This window comes from Hypanus sabinus, chromosome 5 (assembly GCF_030144855.1).
Source record: "Hypanus sabinus isolate sHypSab1 chromosome 5, sHypSab1.hap1, whole genome shotgun sequence".
Classification (NCBI taxonomy): Eukaryota; Metazoa; Chordata; class Chondrichthyes; order Myliobatiformes; family Dasyatidae; genus Hypanus; species Hypanus sabinus.
Genome location: NC_082710.1, coordinates 180,510,246 through 180,531,159, shown reverse-complemented (window position 1 = coordinate 180,531,159; position 20,914 = coordinate 180,510,246). Strand labels below are relative to the sequence as shown.

Here is a 20,914-nt window from a genome sequence, read left to right as displayed (position 1 = left end):
AGAAGAGAGCACGTTGTGAGTGGTGGGTTCCCTGATAATGGATGTTGCTTTCATACAACATTTTGTGCAGATGTGCTCAAATGTAGCGATGGCTTTACCCTTAATGCACTGGGCCATATCTATGATATTTAGTATGACTTTCCATTCAAGGGCATTGATGTTTCCATACCAGGCTGTTATGCAGCCAACCAATGTACTCTCCACTATACATCTATGGAAGTTTGCAAGCATTTAGATATCATTCAGAATCTTTGCAAACTCTGAAGTAGCATAGCACAGGGACTTCTAAGAGTTGTTTTGATTGGCACATGAATATGAGGAAAATGCATAGGCAGAAAAAATATAGATTTTATAGTTTAATTGATTACCAATTTAATTGAATCAGCGCAAAACTGTGGGCCGAAGGGCCTGTTCTTGTGCTGTACTGTTCTATGGTGTATATCCCAGTGTCCCTAAAGCCCATCCCAGCTTATTTACACCTTTGACAGTAATATAAATCTACAGAGAAATTAGGTTCTGAAACAGTTGATATCGTTCCTGTAACTGAGACCTCTAATTTGAAATTCAAGGTAATTGGTTTATTGTCATGACAAGATAATTGGTGTGCGTACCAAGATACAGCAAAAAACTTTTTGTTTGCGTGCCACCCAGACAGATCATTGCACATGTCAGTGTATCGAGGTTGTACAAAGGAGAAAAAAAAGAACAGAGTGCAAAATATAGTTTTACAAGTGCAGTGCAGACAGACAAGGAGGTGTAAGGACCATGGTGAGGTAGATTGGGAGGTGAAGAGTTCACCTTGATCACGGATTTCTAACTTTCCTACGTGCCTTTGTACAGAAAGAACATATAACAAAGAACAGTACCGCACAGAAAAGACCCTTCGGCTGTCGATGCTGTGACAAACTAGCTAAAATGGTTATCAAATACCTAACCAAATTGTTCCCTTCTGCCTACACAATGTCCAGATCCTTCTATTACCTGCACATCCATGAACTTGGGAGCTGCATCAAGGCCTCTATTGTATCTGCCTCCACCACCACTCCAGGAAGCACATTCTAAGCAGCCACCACTCTCAGGGTAATAAAATCTTGCCCTGAACGTCACCTTTGAACATCTCCCCCCTCACCTCACAAACATGCCTTCTAGTTTTAGATGTGATGGTAGATATTATCTAGTATTCAATAAGATATTTCAACTCTGACAATAAAGATATTGGTTGTCTACACTGTTTTTGCCTCTTATAATTTTATGAACCTCTATCATATCTCCCCTCAGAAAATGACACTCGAGAGGAAACCAGCCAAGTTTGTCCAACCTCTCCTTATATCTCATGCCCTCTAATCCAGGCAGATCCTGCTCAACCACTTCTGCACCCTCTCTAAAGTTTGCACATCTTTCCTAAATCGTGGCGTGCGGAATTGAATTTAATACTCCAGATGTAGCCTCCGTGGAGTTTTATAATGTGATTAAAAATGAAAAGTAAAAAGCTTTATTTGTCAAATGCACGTTGAAGTGAAATGTGTCATTGGTGTCAAATCAAATGAGCAAGGATTGTGCTGGGCAGACTTTAAGTGTCAGCATGCTCCTGGCACCATCGTCACACGCCAACAACTCACCCACTAACCCAGACTGCAGGTCTTTAGACGCTGGGAAGAAAGTGGAGCCTTTGGAGGAAACCCAGGCAGTCATGAGGAGAATATAAACATTTCTTACGGACAGCGGTGGGAATTGAACCCCAACTGGTGCTCAGAGGTGCCGTAAAGCACTTGCAGTAACCACTATGCTACCGTGCCACCCACATCTTAATGTAGGCATTGGATTCTAATGTGTGAATGACCAGAAATGCACCAAGTTCTCCAGCTCTGTCCTGAACAACCTTCTACTAAGGTCATGACCCTGCTTTTACATTCTTTGAGATGTGACCTAACTAAAGTTCTATAACTTCCTGATCCTTGAACTCAATGCCTTAACTAATAAATAACCCTTTCTGCCAACATAATGTCATTACCATTCATCTCTGCCCTTTCACGTGCCTATCAAAGAGCCTGCGGAAAGCCTCTATCATATCTGCCTTCACTACCACCCCTGGCATCACACTCCAGGCACTCTGTGAAAATATATGTGTTGTAATATTAATGCACCATTCTCTTTTGAGCAAGACAGATGACTTTTCAAACATCAGTCTGAATTAGATACCACCAGGGGGAACTACAAAACAATTTTATTTCCCAGTCTATTTTTCCCTCCTCTGTTTTGCCTCCAGTTTTATAAAGTTCCTAATGAAACATCAAACATAAGAGAACTGAAGCCATATTTACTGCCAATTTCAGCTGCTCTGTATAAGCAGAAAATAACAGAGTCACTCTGCTCCAAAGCACACAGTCTGTTGTATATACAAGGGATTCTGCAGAGGCAGTACATCCAGAGAAACACACAACATGCTGGAGGAGCTCAGCAGGTTGGGCAGCATCGTCGGAGGGGAATAACCAGTCAAACTTTCAGGCCAAATACTTGTTGGTCTGTTGTACTCCAAGCAGAGTTAATGGACGGCACAGTACAGGCCCTTCAGCCCATAATGTTGTGCTGATTTTTTTAAATCCTCCTGCACAGTCCTCAATTTTTCTTGGTTCTATGTGCCTATCTATGTATACGTCCTTAACATATCTGCCTCTACCATCACCCCTGGCGGGGCTTTCGATGCACCCACCACTCTGCATAAAAAAAATTACCTCTCCATTCCCCCTATACTTACCCTCAAAGAGCTTAATATTATTTCCCCTTGTATTAGCACCTTCCACCCTGACTCTGGCCACCCACTTGGTTTATGCCTCTTTTCAGCTTGTACACCTCTACCACATGACCTCTCATCCTCCGCTCTCTCAAACTATCCTCATAAGATATGCTCTCTAATCCATTAAATACATTAAAAATAAACCCCTAAGAGGTACTTAGCTGAAATAAATCTGTTCAAAATTTTTACTTTGTTATGGTGTTGCAGTGTAATTAAAATGACATTTAGCTTACAATTGAGATATTTAATACTGCAGGCTACTGTGATTCATTTTTAAATACTGAACATAAAAATTTATTGCAGCACGGTTTGTTTTTGCTTATAGGATATCCTAAATTGCCTTACAGACGGTGGAATGAAGTTGTCAGTGCAAGTTCGAGCCATTTGGCCACTGGCAGGGGAAGTCTGTTCCTTGCCTCAGCTCCACCTCATATGAAGCTATGAGGAATAGGTTGAGCAAACTAGGTAATAGGGCAGTTCTATAAAACCCTGGTCCAATCACACTCAGAATATTGTACTCAGATCTGTTTGCCTCATTATAGGAAGAAGATAGAAGCTTTAGAGAGGGTGCAGAGGAGATTTACCAGGATGCTGCTTGGATTAGAGAGGGTGCAGAGGAGATTCACCAGGATGCTGCCTGGATTAGAGAGGGTGCAGAGGAGATTCACCAGGATGCTGCCTGGATTAGAGAGGGTGCAGAGGAGATTCACCAGGATGCTACCTGGATTAGAGAGGGTGCACAGGAGATTCACCAGGATGCTGCCTGGATTAGAGAGGGTGCAGAGGAGATTCACCAGGATGCTGCCTGGATTAGAGAGGGTGCAGAGGAGATTCACCAGGATGCTGCCTGGATTAGAGTGGGTGCAGAGGAGATTTACCAGGATGCTGCCTGGATTAGAGAGGGTGCAGAGGAGATTCACCAGGATGCTGCCTGGATTAGAGAGGGTGCAGAGGAGATTTACCAGGATGCTGCCTGGATTAGAGAGGGTGCACAGGAGATTCACCAGGATGCTGCCTGGATTAGAGAGGGTGCAGAGGAGATTTACCAGGATGCTGCCTGGATTAGAGAGGGTGCAGAGGAGATTTACCAGGATGCTGCCTGGATTAGAGAGGGTGCAGAGGAGATTTACCAGGATGCTGCCTGGATTAGAGAGGGTGCAGAGGAGATTTACCAGGATGCTGCCTGGATTAGACAGCATATTTTAGGGGGAAAGGTTGAGAGAGTCAGGCCGTTTTTACTTTTGAGTGAGGGAGGATGAGAGGAGGACTTGAATCGCTTCTGAGGCCAACATGAGAGCACCCTAAAGGAGGACCCAAGGTAAACATCTGCCCCAGACAGTGGACCTGGCTGAGTACTAAAGACCTGGGCTGATCAACTGGTTAAAGTTTACACTGGTATCTTTAACTGCTCACTTCGGCAGTCATCTGCTTCAAGTGCACAACTCAACCTGTGAATTCACTTTCTAGGGCTTCGAATCTTAAGGTTGTATATGGTGACATATATGTGCTTTGATAGTAAACTTTCTTTGAACTCTAGAGGTGCACAAGATGATAAGAGGCACAGATCAAATGGACGGGCACAGACTTTTCCCCAGGGCAGCATAGCTAAGCTGATTCAACGTAATTGGAGGAGTGCATAGGGATGTCCGAGGTAGGTTTTCCTAACAGAGAATGATGTGTGCATGGAATAGAAAAATAGTTTTCTCCGGTGGTGCCTATGTTAGACTAATGTTTGAAGAGTTGACTGCCTTGCTCAAAAGAGATTTGCACATTAATTTTACAACACATTGTGTATATTTTCTTTCACACAGAGAGTGGTGGGTGCCTGGATTGCGCTGCCCGATGGGATGGGGGGGGGGTGACAATAGACAATAGACAATAGGTGCAGAAGTAGACCATTCGGCCCCTCGAGTCTGCACTGCCATTCTGAGATCATGGCTGATCATTCACTATCAATACCCAGTCCCTGCCTTGTCCCCATATTCCTTGATTCCCCTATCCATCAGATATCTATCTAGCTCCTTCTTGAAAGCATCCAGAGAATTGGCCTCCACCGTCTTCCGAGGTAGTGCATTCCACACCTGCACAACTCTCTGGGAGAAGAAGCTCTTCCTCAACTCTGTTTTAAATAACTGACCTCTTATTCTCAATCCATGCCCTCTGGTACTGGACTCTCCCAACATCTGGAACATATTTCCTGCCTCAATCCTATCAAATCCTTTAATTATCTTAAACGTTTCAATCAGATCCCCTCTCAATCTCCTCAATTCCAGCGTGTACAAGCCCAATCTCTCCAATCTCTCTGCATAAGACAGCCCTGCCATCCCAGGAATCAACCTAGTGAATCTACGCTGCACTTCCTCAACTGCCAGAATGTCCTTCCTTAAACCTGGAGACCAAAACTGTACACAATATTCCAGGTGTGGTCTCACCAGGGCCCTGTACAAATGCAAAAGGACATCCTTGCTCTTGTATTCAATTCCCCTTGTAACAAAGGCCAACATTCCATTTGCCCTCTTCACTGCCTGTTGCACTTGCTCATTCACCTTCATTGACTGGTGAACTAGGACTCCTAGGTCTCTTTGCATTTCTCCCTTACCTAACTCTACACCGTTCAGATAATACTCTGCCCTCTTGTTCCTGCTTCCAAAGTGGATAACTTCACATTTATTCACATTGAATGACATCTGCCAAGTATCTGCCCACTCACCCAGCCTATCCAAGTCTCCCTGTATTCTCCTAACGTCCTCTTCGCATGTCACACTGCCACCCAGTTTAGTATCGTCAGCAAACTTGCTGATATAGTTTTCAATGCCCTCATCTAAATCATTGACATAAATCGTAAAGAGCTGTGGTCCCAATACAGAGCCCTGTGGTACCCCACTAGTCACCTCCAGCCAGTCCGAGAAACACCCATTCACTGCTACCCTTTGCTTTCTATCAGTTTTCTATCCATGTTGAAACCCTGCCCCCAATGCCATGAGGTCTGATTTTACTCACCAATCTCCTATGTGGCACCTTATCGAATGCCTTCTGAAAATCTAGGTATACAACATCCACTGGCTTACCCTCGTCTAACATCCTTGTTACACCCTCAAAAAACTCCAACAGATTAGTCAAGCATGATTTGCCCTTGGTAAATCCATGCTGGCTCGGCCTAATCCTATTTCTGCCATCTAGATGTGCCACTATTTCGTCCTTAATAATGGACTCAAGCATCTTCCCCACGACTGACGTTAGGCTAACAGGGCGATAGTTCTCCGTTTTCTCCTTCCCTCCCTTCTTGAAAAGTGGGATAACATTAGCCACTCTCCAACCTTCAGGAACTGATCCTGAATCTAAGGAACATTGGAAAATGATTACCAATGCATCCGCAATTTCCTGAGCCACCTCTTTTAGAACCCTCGGATGCAGACCATCTGGACCCGGGGATTTATTAGCCTTCAGTCCTACCAGTCTACTCATCACAGTTTCTTTCCTAATGTCAATCTGTCTCAATTCCTCTGATATCTTATGACCCTGGCCCATCCATACATCTGGGAGATTGCTTGTGTCCTCCCTGGTGAAGACAGATCTAAAGTACGCATTAAATTCTGTTGCCATTTCCCTGTTTCCCATAACAATTTCTCCCAATTCATTCTTCAAGGGGCCAACATTGTTCTTAACTATCTTCTTTCTCTTCACATAGCTAAAAAAGCTTTTGCTATCCCCTTTTATATTCCTGGCTAGACTGAGCTCATACCTGATTTTTTCTCTCCGTATTGCTTTTTTAGTTAAGATCTGCTGCTCCTTAAAACTTTCCCAATCATCTGTATTCACACTCATCTTAGCCCTGTCATACTTCTTTTTCTTTAATGCTATACAATCTCTGACTTCCTTTGTCAACCACTGTGGCCCCTTCCCCCTCTTTGAATCCTTCCTTCTCATTGGAATGAACTGCTTTTGCATCTTTTGTATTATGCCCAAGAATATCTGCCACTGCTGATCCACTGTCTTTCCTGCCAGGGCATCCGCCCATTTAACTTTGGCCAGCTCTTCCCTCATGGCTCCGTAGTCTCCTTTATTTAATTGCAACACTGACACCTCTGATCTGCCCTTATCCCTCTCAAATTGTAGATAAAAACTTATCATGTTATGATCACTACTTCCTAATGGCTCCTTTACTTCAAGATCACTTATCAATTCCTGTTCATTACACATCACCAAGTCCAAAATAGCCTCGTTCCTGGTTGGCTCAAGCACAAGCTGTTCCAAAAATACATCCCTTAGACACTCCACAAACTCCCTATCCTGGGGTCCAGCACCTACCTGATTCTCCCAGTTCACCTGCATGTTGAAATCTCCCATAACGACATTACCTTTAGCACATGCCAATGTTAACTCCCTAATCAACTTGTACCCAATATCCACGCTACTGTTTGGGGGCCTGTACACAACACCCATTAGGGTCTTTTTACCCTTGCTGTTCCTCAGCTCAATCCACACAGACTCTACTTCCCCTGTTCCCAAGTCACCTCTTGCTAAGGACTGAATCTCATTCCTTACCAACAGGGCCACCCCACCCCCTCTTCCCATATTTCTGTCTCTACAATAGCACGTATACCCTGGTACACTCAATTCCCAGGCCTGATCCCCTTGCAGCCATGTCTCCGTTATCCCAACAATATCGTAGTTCCCCATTTTCATCTGAGCTTCAAGCTCATCTGCCTTATTTCTGACACTACGTGCATTCAAGTATAGAATTCTTAGCCCATTCCTCCTCTCTTTGCTTAAAAGACTGTCTACTGTACCTAACCCAGCTCCTTGAACTTCCATCGGGCTAATTGCACCCTGAATTTCGATGACCTTCTCAAGATTACCCAAACTTTCTACACATTTAATCCCATGCTCCTTCTGACCAACCCTCTGGATCTGGATCCCTGCCCCCTGCACATCTAGTTTAAACCCCCCCGAGCAGCACTGGCAAACACTCCTGCAAGAATGCTAGTACCCCTCCGGTTCAGATGTAGACCGTCCCTTCGAAACAGATCCCAATGTCCCTGGAACAAAGACCAATTATCCAAAAACCTGAACCCTTCCTTCCTGCACCATGCTCTCAGCCTCGTATTAATGTGCATAATCATTCTATTCTTCGCCTCACTCGCACGTGGCACAGGTAGCAATCCCGAGATTGTCACTCTGGAGGTCCTGCCTTTCAGCTTCACTCCTAACTCCCTGAACTCTCTAAGCAGGACCCCCTCACTCACCTTACCTACATCGTTGGTCCCTACATGGACCACTACATCTGGGTTCATGCCCTCGTTCTCAAGAATAGCCTGCACCCGATCTGAGATGTCCCCGACCCTGGCACCAGGGAGGCAACATACCATCCGAGACTCCCGACCTGCCCCACAAAATCTCCTATCTGCCCCCCTAACTATAGAATCCCCTAAAACTATCGCTCTCTTCTCTTCCCTCCTCCCCTTTCTAGTTGAGGGTTCAACCTCTGTGCCAGAGGCAGGACCACTACAACTCATTCCTGGTAGGTCATCCCCATCAACAGTATCCAGTACAGTATACTTATTGTTAATGGGAATGGCCGCAGGGGTGCTCTGCTCTCTCTGCCTGCTCCCCCTGCCTCTCTGGACCGTCACCCATCTGCCTACTTCTTGGTTTTTTGGTGTGACTACCTCCTGATAACTCCTGTCTATCTCTGCCTCTGCCTCCCGAATGATCCGTAGTTCATCCAGCTCCCGCTCCAACTCCTTAACTCGGGCTGATAGGAGCTGCAGCTGGACGCACCTCTTGCAGGTGTGGTCATCAGGGACAACTGTGTTGACCCTGACTTCCCACATACTGCATACGGAGCACACCACTGCTCTGACTGTCTCCCCCATACCAGAACTGGATTAATAGAATAAGTCTAAAAAGCACCTAGCGACCTTACCTTCTTCCCCTCAGCGAGCAATCACACAGCCTTGCCGAAGCCCACTTAGCCAAAGCCCAGGACTCTGCTTCCACGGACTCCGCTGCCCGCTCTGCCAAGAAGTCCTACCTTTTAAAGTGCGCGCTCGACGCTGACGTCACTCGCGCCTGCGCAGTTCCCCCTCCTCCACAGGTATTGACCAGGTAGGCTGAAATCCTACCTACACGTTCGAATTCTCTGAGCTCCCAGCTGAATCACAAGCTGTAACTTGCTCCCGAATCAAGTGGAGGCAGATACGTTAGAAGCTTCCAGGAGACTCTTTGATAGGCGCATGAAAACGGAGAGAATAGTGGGATACGGACGTTGTGTAAGCAGAAAAGTTGACTACTTTCTAAATGGAGAGAAAATTTAAAAATTTGAGGTGCAAAGGGACTTGAAAATCCTTGTGCAGGATTCCCTAAGGATTAATTCGCAGGTTGAACCAGTGGTGAGGAAGGCAAATGCGATGTTAGCATTCATTTAAAGAGGACTAGAATATAGAAGCAAAGATGTAATATTGGGGCTTTTCAAAGCACTGGAGAGGCCTTACTGAGTATTGTGAGCAGCTTTGGGCCCCTGATCTAAGAAAGGATGTGCTTACATTGGAGAGGGTTCAAAGGAAGTTAACAAAAATGATTCCAGGATTCAATAGATTGTCATATAAAGAGCGTTTAGGGGCTCTGGACCAGTAGTCACCAAAATTCAGAATAATGAGAGTGAACTCATTGAAACCTACTGAATGGTGATAGATCTTGATAGCATTGATGTGGAGAGGATGTTTCCTATGTTGGGAGAGTCGAGAACCAGAGGACACAGCCTCAGAATAGAGGGGCGTCCTTTTAGAACAGAGATAAGGAGGAATTTCTTTAGCTAGAGAGTAGTGAATCTGTGGTATTCGTTGCCGCAGGCAGCTGTAGAGGCCAAGCCTTCATGAATATTTAAGGCAGAGTTTGATAGATTCTCAATTGGTCAGAGAATGAAGGGAGATGGGGGGAAGGCAGGAGATTGGAGTTGAGAGGGAAAATGGATCAGTCGTGATGAAATGGTGGAGCAGAATGGGCCAAATGGCCTAATTCTTCTCCTATGTCTTTTGGTTTTACAGAATTATGGTCAGAAAGGATTACTTATAGTCGAAACATTGAATTCAAATATCGGGAACTTATGAAACTCTAGTTAAGCCACATCAGGAGTACTCCATTTCAATTGTAGTCACATTATTGGGAGAATGTGGGAGCGGTGGAGGGTGCAGAAGATGTTCACTAGGATACCGCCTGGGTGAGACGGCATGTGTTCTCGGGAGATCTCAGTCAAATTTGATAAACACGTGATTCTACAGATACTCGAGGTGCAAAGTAAATTTACTACCCCAGCACGTCTATGTACCAATACCACCCTGAGATTCATTTGTTTGCAGGCATTCACAGAAGAAAGAGAAACAAAATCAGATCAGTGAAAGACTCCACACTGGCAAGCACCATGTGTGCAAATGAAAACAAACTGTGCAAGTACACAAAAATAGTAAATAATTAATACTTGAGTTGTGGAGTCCTTGAAAGTGGACTTTCCAGCCAAAAGGCCATGCTGTAATACTCTGTCCCACTTTCCGCTTTCTTGTTTCCTTTTCTCTGGGTTTTGTCAGTCTATTGGCTTTAAATATACTTGATGACTGTTCTCTGAGGTGGGAAATTCCAAAGACTCACAACACTTAGGGAGTAGCTCTGCCTCTTCTCCACATTAAATAGATGACTTATTCGGAAACTATGACCTGCTGTTCGAAAGTACAACATCGGAGAAGGATGGGGGCACAGTGCTTAGCACTGCAAACTCAGAGCCTCAAGGACCCAGGCCCAGTCTGGAGGACGAACACTTGTCTATTAAGGGACAAGGCCTCTCCCTCCCCAATGCAGAAGCAGGGAGCTGGAGTCCCCGACTCACAACCTGACACCAGCTCACTCACATCCCTCTCAGGAATTATGAGGATCTTTCTCTGCACGTCATACAAACCCTGTTCCCAGTGGATTCTGAAAATAAAATCCTAGGAAGCTCTGGAGAAATATAACATTTGCCACCTGCTCCAAAGTTATATATTTACTTTCATCATGATCAGAACCACTACCGTGTAATTTCTTGCTTTGTGGCAGCAGGACAGTGCAATGCATAAGAAATTTACTACATTACCATAAGAGATATATAAGTAAGTAGTGTGAAAAGAGAGTGAAATGTTCATGGACCATTCAGCAATCTGATGGCGGTGGGGGAAGAAGCCGTTCATTAAATATGGAGTGTGTGTACCTCGTCCCTGATGAGAAGAGGGTACAGTATGATGAGAAACATTGGCATCAGCTAGAAGGCCTGTTCACCATGGTTTAACAACTGTCTCCGGTATATGGAGGGGTCAAACAGTCAGTTTAGAACCTGTGCTGCAATCTCTTGTGGAGAAACTAAAGATAAACAAGCTCCCGACTCAGACATGAGTCCTGCAGAGGGAGTGATGTTCAAACCGTAGGTGGATGCCAATGCCAGTTAGCACCAGGTGCCTTCCCTGGCTCTGTGCCAACGTCTCGCTGACATTCATTACCCAACATCTTCTCTGATATTAACCAGCAGGGACCTGCGCTTTATCTGGAGATTGTAATTAGATCAAATGAATGGGTTACCCAGTAAATTAAATGTTTACAATTGAATCTCCTTGATTTTTAATTCCTGATGTCAATCTGTCCATCAGATCGTAGAACATAGAAATCTACGGCACATTACAGGCCCTTCAGCCCACAATGTTGTGCTGACCATGTAACCTGCTCTAGAAATTGCCTAGAATTTCCCGAGCGCATAGCCCTCTATTTTTCTAAGCTCCGTGTACCTATCTAAGAGACTCTTAAAAGACCCTATTGTATCCACTTCCACCACCACCACCAGCAGTGTATTCTACTCACCCACCACTCTCTGTGTGAAAAAACTTACCCCTGACATCCCCTCAGTACCTATTTCAAAGCAGCTTAAAACTGTGCCCTCTTTTGTTAACCATTTCAGCCCTGGGAAAAAGCCTCTGGCTCTCCCCACGATCAAAGCCCTTCATCATCTTACACACCTCTATCAGTTCACGTCTCAGGCAGAGAAGGACAAGTTCACTCAACTTATTCAATTAAGGTACACCCTCCAATCCAGGCAACATCCTTGTAAGTCTCCTCTGTACTATAGTATCCACAATCTTCCTGTAGTTCCGTGACCAGAACTGAACACAGGAAGAGGGGCCAAACTAAGCCCTTATATAGCTATAACATTACCCTCATGGCTCTTGAACTCAATCCCTTGGTTGATGAAAGACAACACACCGTACACCTTCTTAACAACACTGTCAACCTGCACAGCAGCTCTGGCTGTCCTATGGACACAGACCCCAAGATCTCTCAGATCCTCCACACTGCCCAAAGTCTTACCATTAATATTATATTTGTCTTCAAATTTGACCTACCAAAATGAACCACTTCACACTTATCTGGGTTGAAGTCCATCTGCCGCTTCTCAGCCCAGTTCGGCATCCTATCGATGTCTCACTGTAACCTCTGACAGCCCTCCAGACTATCCACAACACCTCCAACCTTTGTGTCATCAGAAAACTTACTGATCCACCCTTCTACTTCTTCCTCCAGGTCATTTATAAAAATCACAAAGAGGAGGGGTCCCAGAACAGATCCCTGCAGAATTTCACCCTCCATGTAGAATATGAACCATCTACAACCACTCTTTGCCTCCTGTGGGCAAGCAAATTCTAGATTCACAAAGCAAAGGCTCCTTGGATCCCATGCCTCCTTACTTTCTGAAGGAGCCTTACATGGGGAACCTTATCAAATGCCTTACTGAAACCCATATACTCTACATCCACTATTCTATCTTCATCATGTTTTCATATTCTATCTTCATGTTTTGTGTTAAGCAGACTTAACCTTTTCAGTACCCATCGCTCTCCAGAATTTTAGAAATTGTTACAGCTTCTCCCACCTCTGCCATCAGATTTCTGAACAGTCCACAAACACACTATTGGTTACTTTTTAGCTTACGAAACAGCAAACTTCACTGTGTACACTCAGTGGCACTTTGTGAGGTACACTTGTGCACCTGCTCATTTATGCAAATATCTGATCAGCTAACCAGCAACCCAATGCGTAAAAGGTTGCAGACATGGTCAAGAGGTTCTTGTTCAGACCAAGAAGTGTGGAAGAAATGTGATTTAACTGGCTTTGACCATGGAATGATTGTTGTTGCCAGACTGGGTGGTTTGAGGACAAACAAAATAAAATCTGCAGATGCTGGAAATCCGAGCAACTGGAAAAACTCAGGAGGCCAGGCAGCATCTATGGAAAAGAGTAGAGTTGACATTTTGAGCTGAAACCCTTTGGCAGGACTGGAGTAAAAAGCTGAGGAGTAGGTTTGAGTATCTCAGAAACTGCAGGTATTTTGTGCACAACAGTCTGTAGAGTTTACAGACATTGGCATGGAAAACAAAAAAATATAGTGAGTGACAGTTCAGTGGGTGAAAAAGCTGTGTTAATGAGAGAGGTCAGAGGAGAATGGCCAGACGCCTGAGCTGACAGGAAGGGGACTGTAACTCAAATAACCACCCGTTACAACAGCGGTGTGCAGAAGTGCATCTCTGAATGCACAACATGTCAAGCCTTGAAGTGGATGGGCTACAGCAGCAGAAGACCACAAATGCAGTGGCCTCTTTTTAGGTACAGAAAGTACCTAATACAGCTGAGTGTACATCAGTGATAAGAAACCTGATTCTGATTCAGATATTGCCTGTTTCCAGGGGTCCTCGGGCATTGAGCTCCAGACTCCCACCACTCTCTGTGTGAGCCTCTTGCCCCTTCTACACACTGTCTAAAATCTGTAAAAGCTGTGACACCACACTCCTCCTCTGCCCCTAACTGTTTCCTTCTCTTTGTCACTAGACATGAGAGAAACAGAGAGAGAAAGCACAGTAACAGGCCCACCGGTGTCCACATCAAGCATCCTGGACCTTTTACACAGATCACACATTAAACCATTTTTCATTCTCCTTGCGTTCCCATCAGCTGGCCTGGATTGAGAAGGGGAGTTGGGACATTGTGTTGAAATTGGAAAGGATGCCAGTGAGCCTAATTTGGAGTATTGTGTACAGTTTTGGTCAGCTACCTACTGGAAGGATGAAAATAAGATTGAAAGAATGCAGAGAAAATTTACAAGGACATTGTAAATCTGACAAGCTGAATCTTGAGGACCTGGGTTATAGGGAAAGGTTGAAAAGGTCTGGACTTTATTCTCTAGAACATAGAAGAATGAGGGGAGATTTGATAGAGGTATACAAAATTATGAAGAGTATAGATAGGGTAAATGAAAGTGGGCTTTTTTCATGGGTTTAGAATGAAAGATGTTAAGTTTAAGGGGAACCGAAGGACATCTTTTTCACTCAGAGGATGATAAGAGTCTGCAACGAGCTGCCATTGCAAGTGGTGGAAGCGGGTTTGATTTCAACATTTAAGATAAATTTGAATTTGTACCTGGATGAGAAGGATATGGAGGACTATCATCCGGGCGTAGGTTGATGGGACTAGGCAGGTTAATGGTTTGGCATGGACTAGATGGGTCAAAGTGGCTTTTTCTGTGCTATAGTGCTTTTCTGACTCTCACCCACACACTAAGGAAACATCTTGCACTGACCAATTAACTTCCCAACCCACACATCCCGGGGATGTAGATCAGTGGGTCAGCTCACACTTCACATATATGAGGGCCCGGATTAAATCTACGGCATCTCCACAATGATGACCATGAACTTTGGGGTGCCTTTGCTGCACAAGGCTATTACAGCTCAAGGCGTTGGAGTTTGGAGTCGACTTCTGCTGTCCTTTATAAGCAAGGTTGTATAATCCTTCCTGTGTGCATGTGGGTTTCTTCTGGGTCTTCCAGTTTCCTCCCATAATCCAAAGATGTACGGGTTGGTAGGTTAATTGGTCATTGTAAATTGTCCCATGATCAGGTTTGGATTAAATCGGGGCACGGCTCGATGGGCAGGAAAGGCCTATTCCACGCTGTATCTCAATAAATAAATAAAACACACACATAAACATCTGTGGGATGTTGGGGGGAGCCCACAAGGAGAATGAGTAAACTCCACACAGACTAAACTGATTCTCGGGCCACAGTGAGGCATTGCCTCTACCCGCTACACCAAGACACAGAGATTCTCTCTTGCGTCTCCAACTTGCTCAGCCTTGGATCTGACTAAACCTCTCCTCCACAGAAAAGAACAGTTAAGCCAATGTTACCACAGCAGATTAAAGCTGGAACTGACCTTATAAATAATGCCCACAAGAGCTAACTCATCACTAATCATCCGTTCAGTGACTCATTCAAGGTCGATATGGATATATTTCTGTGCTACAAAGCCAACAAAGTGTTCAGTTAGGAAAGTGGAACCGAGGCCAAGTTCAGACCGTGTGATCCAGCCTCAAGAAACTGGAGTCTCATCTCAATTTTTGTCTTTTCAATCTTCCAACAACATGCCGTGATTTTAAATATACAGTTTGGAGGAACAACACTTCATATTCCGCCTGGGTAGCCTCCAACCAGACCACATGAACACCATTTTTTAAACTTCTGGTCACTTCTCTCCTCCCCCTTCCCTCTTAAGACCATAAAACCAGAATACATAGGTCCAGAATTAGGCCCTTCAGCCCATTGGGTGTACATTGCCATTCCATTATAACCGATTTATTATCCTTTTCAAACACATTCTCCTGCCTTCTCCCCTTAACGTTTGATGCCCTGATTAATCAAGAACTTATCAACCTCCACCTCAAGTATACCCAATGACTTGGCCTTCACAGTCATCTGTAGTAATGAATTCCACAGATTCACCACCTTCTGGCTAAAGAAGTTGTTCTCTGTTCAAAATGAATGTCCCTCTATTCAGTGGCTGTGTCCTCTGGTCGTAGACATTCCCACTATAGGAAACATACTCTTCAAATTCACCCTATTTTGAGGAGCTGTCAATATTTGATAGGTTTCAATGAGATCCCCTGTCATTCTTCTAAACTCCAGTGAGTACATGTCTAGAGCCACGAAGTGCTCCTCGTATATTAACTCTTTCCCGATTTCCTTTTCCTCCTCTCACCCCTTCTCTTCTTTTCACCTCCGTCTGGTGCCCCCTCCTCTTCCCCTTACTCCCATGGTCCACTCTTCTCTCCTATCAGACTCCTTCTTCTTCAGCCCTTCACCTTTCTACCTATCACCTCCCAGCTTCTCACTTCATCCCCACTCTCCTGGCATCACCTATTACCATCTAGGTCGTACTGCTTCCCATCCCCCCACCTTCTTATTCTGGCTTTTGCCCCTCCCTTTCCAGTCCCGATGAAACACTGACTGTTTATTCCCCTCCATGGATGCTGCCTTTCCAGCATTTTGTATGTGTCACTGATGATATTAAATACATTGCCCCAGAACTTTGCTGTGTGAGTTCTGCACACACTAAATAGGCTACTTTTAGGTGAACTTATGTGCACAGGGATTATGGAGTGCAAGCTTAGATAGGGTGGTCAAGAAGATGTGTGGCATGCTTGCCTTCATTACTCAGGGCATTGATTATAAAAGTTGGCATGCCATAACAGTTATGAGCACCACCATTAGTGTGACACTACAACCATTAGTGTGAACATTTGGAGTTCGGAGTTCAATTCCAGCGCCCTCCTGTAAGGAATTTATACATTCTTGTTGTGAACTGTGAGGATTTTCTCCAGGTGCTCTGGTTTCCTTCCACAATCCAAAGGCAAACCAGGGTTGCTGATTGTAAATTGTAAGTTGTCCCCTGATTAGGATAGAGTTAATCCAGCTTGTTGGGGGTTGCTGGGGTGATGTGGCACGAAGGGACGAAGGAGCCTATTCCATGCTGTATTGCCAAAAGAACTAAAACCTTCACAAATAGTTAGTGCAGCTAAGACAGGCTGCATCTGCAACTACTGATACTTGCTAGTGATAGGACAACACACCAGAAACATTTGGCACAAACGGGCAGAAAGCCATTCTGCTTTCCGGTGTTGTATCCTCTTGTTTTTATTTTTCCACACAACTAAAAACATGATTGGATTTTAAATTTATATTCTTGTATTTATATTAGTTTTAAACAAAATCCATAACTAATGGCCTGTATAAAAAAGACAAACATTGGAAGGCCTGGACGTGCAGAGGATATTCCCAATAGTGTCTCGGCTCAGAATAGAAGCGAGTCCCTTCGGAAGATGAAGGAGGAGGAATTTCTTCGGCCTGAAGGTGGTGAATCTGTGGAATTCACTGCCATGGAGGTCAAGTCATTGGATATATTTGAAGTGGAGGCTGATACACTCTTGATTAATAAGGATGTCAAAGGTTATGGGGAGAAGGCAGGAGAATAGAGTTGAGAGGGAAAATATATGAGCAATGATAAAATGGTGGAGCAGACTTGATGGGCTGCGTAGCCTAATTGTCTCCTATATCTTACGGAGTTAGAGTCATATGGTGAGTCAGAATCCAGCCAATGGACGCAGCATCCAACTGGATAAGATTTCCAGCTGGGGTTGGGATCTGGAGCTCTTGTGTACTTCACATTCCCCTTAAACACTTCGGGTTCACTGGAAAATTTGTTCTATTGTTGTATAGCTTGCCAAAAGTGACATAAATGTATGTTCAAATGTTTTTTAAAAATATACCTCAAAGTTGCCATGCAAGTTGATAAGGTGGTTAAAAAGGTTGGCTGTTGTTGGTCAATAATTCAGCTCAAGAGCTGCAAGCTAATACTGCAGCTTTATAAAGCCTTGGTTAAGCCACACTTGGAATATTGTGTTCAGTTCTGGTTGCCTCATGTGGAAGCTTTCGAGAGGGTGCTCAGGAGACTTATCAGGATGTTGCCTGGATTAGGGAACATGTCTTATGAGAAAAGATTGAGTGAAATAGGACTTTGGAGCAATGGAGAATGAGAGGAGACTTGACAGAGGTGTATAAAGTGATAAGAAACATAGATAGAATGGGCATCCAGAGACTTTCTGCCAGGGTGGAAGTGGCTCACACAACAGGGCATAAATTCAAGCTGACTGGACTGGAGTATAGAGGTGATATCAGAGGTCATTCTTTCTCACACAGAGACTGGTGGGTGTGTGGAACTGGGGTGCTGGTAGAGCCAGATACATCAGGGACATTTAATAAACTCTGAAATAAGCACATGGATCATAGAACAATGGAGGGTTTTGTAGGGGTGAAGGATTAAACATAGAAACATAGAAAACCTACAGCACAATACAGCCCTTCGGCCCACAAAGTTGTGCCAAACATGTCCTTACCTTAGAAATTACTAGACTTCCCCATAGCCCTCTGTTTTTCTAAGCTCCATGTACCTATCCAAAAGTCTCTTAAAAGACCCTATCGTATCCGACATGAACTGGCAGCAGGTCAGGCAGCATCCATGGAGGGGAATAAGCAGCTTCATCAAGACTATTGTCACTGATCTATGCTGCGAAATTTGCTGTTTTGCATAGAGAGCAATACACAAAATTTACCATAAGTTGCAATTAAAAAAAATGTAAATAGAAAGCAAAATGGTGAGGTGGTGCTCATGGCTTCCTGGAGCATACTAAAGAAAAAATTCTAAAAATATAAGCAAGCAATAAATATCAATAACATGAGATAAAGAGTCCTCGAAAGTGAGTCCATACGTTGTGGGAGCAGTTCAGTGATGGGGCAAGTGAAGTTATCCCCTGTGGTTCAAGGTTGAGGGGTAATAACTGTTTCTGAACATGGTGGTGTGGCTCCTGAGGCTCCTGCACCTCCTTCCTGATGGCAGCAGTGAGAAGAGAGTGTGAACTGGGTGGACTGGCCTGTATCCACTACCTTATGCAGGATCTTCCAGGTGAATCCCATACCATATTAGAGTTTTACTGCAGGTAGTGGGATCTTACTCTGCAGAGTTAGCAGTCTTTTCCTGCCACGGGATGACCAAAGTCAACGTTGGGTTTATTGTCACATGCACAGCTGCTGTACATGCATGTTCAGATACAATGAAAACTTCACTTGCACCAGCATCACAGACACGCGTTTACAGGAAAAAATATAAATATACTGTACATTATCCACTATTTTTTTCAAGAAAGAACACAACGAAACCAAAAAAAACCCACAAAGTCCACTGCAGTACAAAGTGCTAAACTGAGGTAGTTATCAGGGTTGTGCATAAGAGTTGAAGGGAGGTAGCTGTTCTTGGATGAGGTGCTGTGGGACTTCAGGCTCCTCACCATATGGCACCTGGGAAGGGTTGTGCTCAGAGACTCGGGGCCTATCAAGTGACAAAGCCTCCCCCTTCCCACTGCCATACCCCTTGAAGGGTAGGCAGAGAGCTGGAGTCACAGCCGAGAGGCACACCTGACACTGGCTCACTCACAGCCCTCCTGGGTATCGATGGGATCTTTCCCTGCACGGCACTTGAGCCTCATCCTCCCAGAGCAACCTGAGTTTTCCTTGCAGAGCCCAGAAATAAATTTCCAGTATGGCCTTGGGAAATAAACCACCGACCACCTGCTCCAAAATTATTTACTTGCTCTCTTCATTACCAGAATCACGGTTATTAAAACTGACATATCTGGTGAGATCTGTTGTTTTTGCAGAAGCAGAACAGTGTAATACATAGAAAATTGCTATGTTACAATAAGAAATATAAAGCATAAGTACGCAGTTGCGAACAGTGAGGTCATTCACGCGCTTCTTATCCATTCACAAATCTGATGGTGGGGAGGAAGAAGCGGTCCCTGAGACCTTGAAAGTGAGTGTGTGTCTTCAGGCTCCTACACCTCCTCCTTGATATTGGTAGTTAGCAGAAGGAGGGACAGAAGCCTGAAGGCACACACTCAGCGATCATTAATGATGGATGCCGCTTCCTGAGACATTGCCTTTTGAAGACGTACTCTAAGATGGGGAGGCCAGTGCCAGTGATGGAGCTGGCTAGGTTTGCGACGCTCTGCAGCTTTTCCCGATCCTGTGCATTGGAGCCTGTAAACCAGACGGTGATGCAACCAGTCAGAATGCTCTCTGCAGTTCGTTCGTTCTGTGCCGCACCACTCTGCAGCACATCGGTGGAAATTTGCTAGTCTTTGGTGACAAATTAAATCTGTGTTATCCTTGTCAAGGGGAGCACATGCAAGAACAAAATAATGTCTTGTAACAACAATGTAATGGTTGTGATGGGCTGTTAAAGCTTTTCAAAAAACAATAACTCAAACATAAATAAGAATAACATAAATTGCTTGCTCAGAGTTTGCTCTTGGTAAATAATTTCAAGGGAATGATATTTACCTGGGCAGCGAGCTGGTACTAATTCAGCAGCTCCCATCAAGAGCAGATCTGCAACACACGCAGCTGCTGACTACAATGGGGGGAGGTGGGGGCCGTGACATCGAGGGTTAACGATGTGGTTCAGGGTGGGAGGGGAGTTGGCTGCTGTGGGGAGAAGATGGCCCTTCCTCTGTCCTTGGATTAGATGTCTGCTAAGCAGTGGCCAACGCTCGGGTTCACAGAGTCAAATAACTTGGGAACAGGCCCTTCAGCCCATTGAGTTCATGCCAACCTCAAAGAACTGATCCTGCACTAAAGCAACACACACAAAGTGCTGGAGGAACTCAGCAGGTCAGGCAGCATCTGTAGAGGCGAATAAGCAGACATCATTTTGAAGCATGACCCTTCATCAGGACTGGAAAGTAGGAGGCGAAGCCAGATTAAGAATGTCAAGGTGAGAGTAAAATTTACTATCACAGCATTTACTTTCATTCTTTGCAGTCCTTTACAGAATTTATGCAAAATTAGACATAAACAAGGACTGACAAATAACCTACGTGTAAATAAAAAATAATACTGAGAACATGAGTTGTGGAGTCCTTCAGAATCAGTACTGTGTTGAAGTGGGTGAAGTTTCCACACTGGTTTAGGAGCCTGATGGTTGTAGGGTGATATCTGTCTCCATACCTGGGGCTGGGGCACTTTTCATACCTCCTGCCCACCCGATAGTAGCATGGCCTGGATGGTGGGAGCCGTTGACGATGGACACTGTGTTTTTGTGGCATTGGTCCTTGTAGATGTGCTGAATGGTGGGGCAGGGAAGTGACAAGTGAGAGAGAAGATGG

The 20,914-nt window shown here is 44.6% G+C and overlaps 1 protein-coding gene across 9 annotated transcripts in view; it reads right to left on the bottom strand.

Annotated features, from left to right (window-relative positions):
* Positions 1-20,914, bottom strand: part of LOC132394688 (regulator of G-protein signaling 3-like) — a 175,602-nt gene that overhangs the window by 36,567 nt on the left and 118,121 nt on the right. Inside the window, exon 1 of one of the 9 annotated variants that reach the window (XM_059971066.1) lies at positions 10,272-10,400. The exons of the other annotated variants lie outside the window; for them this stretch is intronic. The gene's annotated coding sequence lies outside the window, so the exon portion shown is untranslated. Of the gene's footprint in view, positions 1-10,271; positions 10,401-20,914 lie in introns of those variants that run through there. 9 annotated transcript variants of the gene reach the window in all.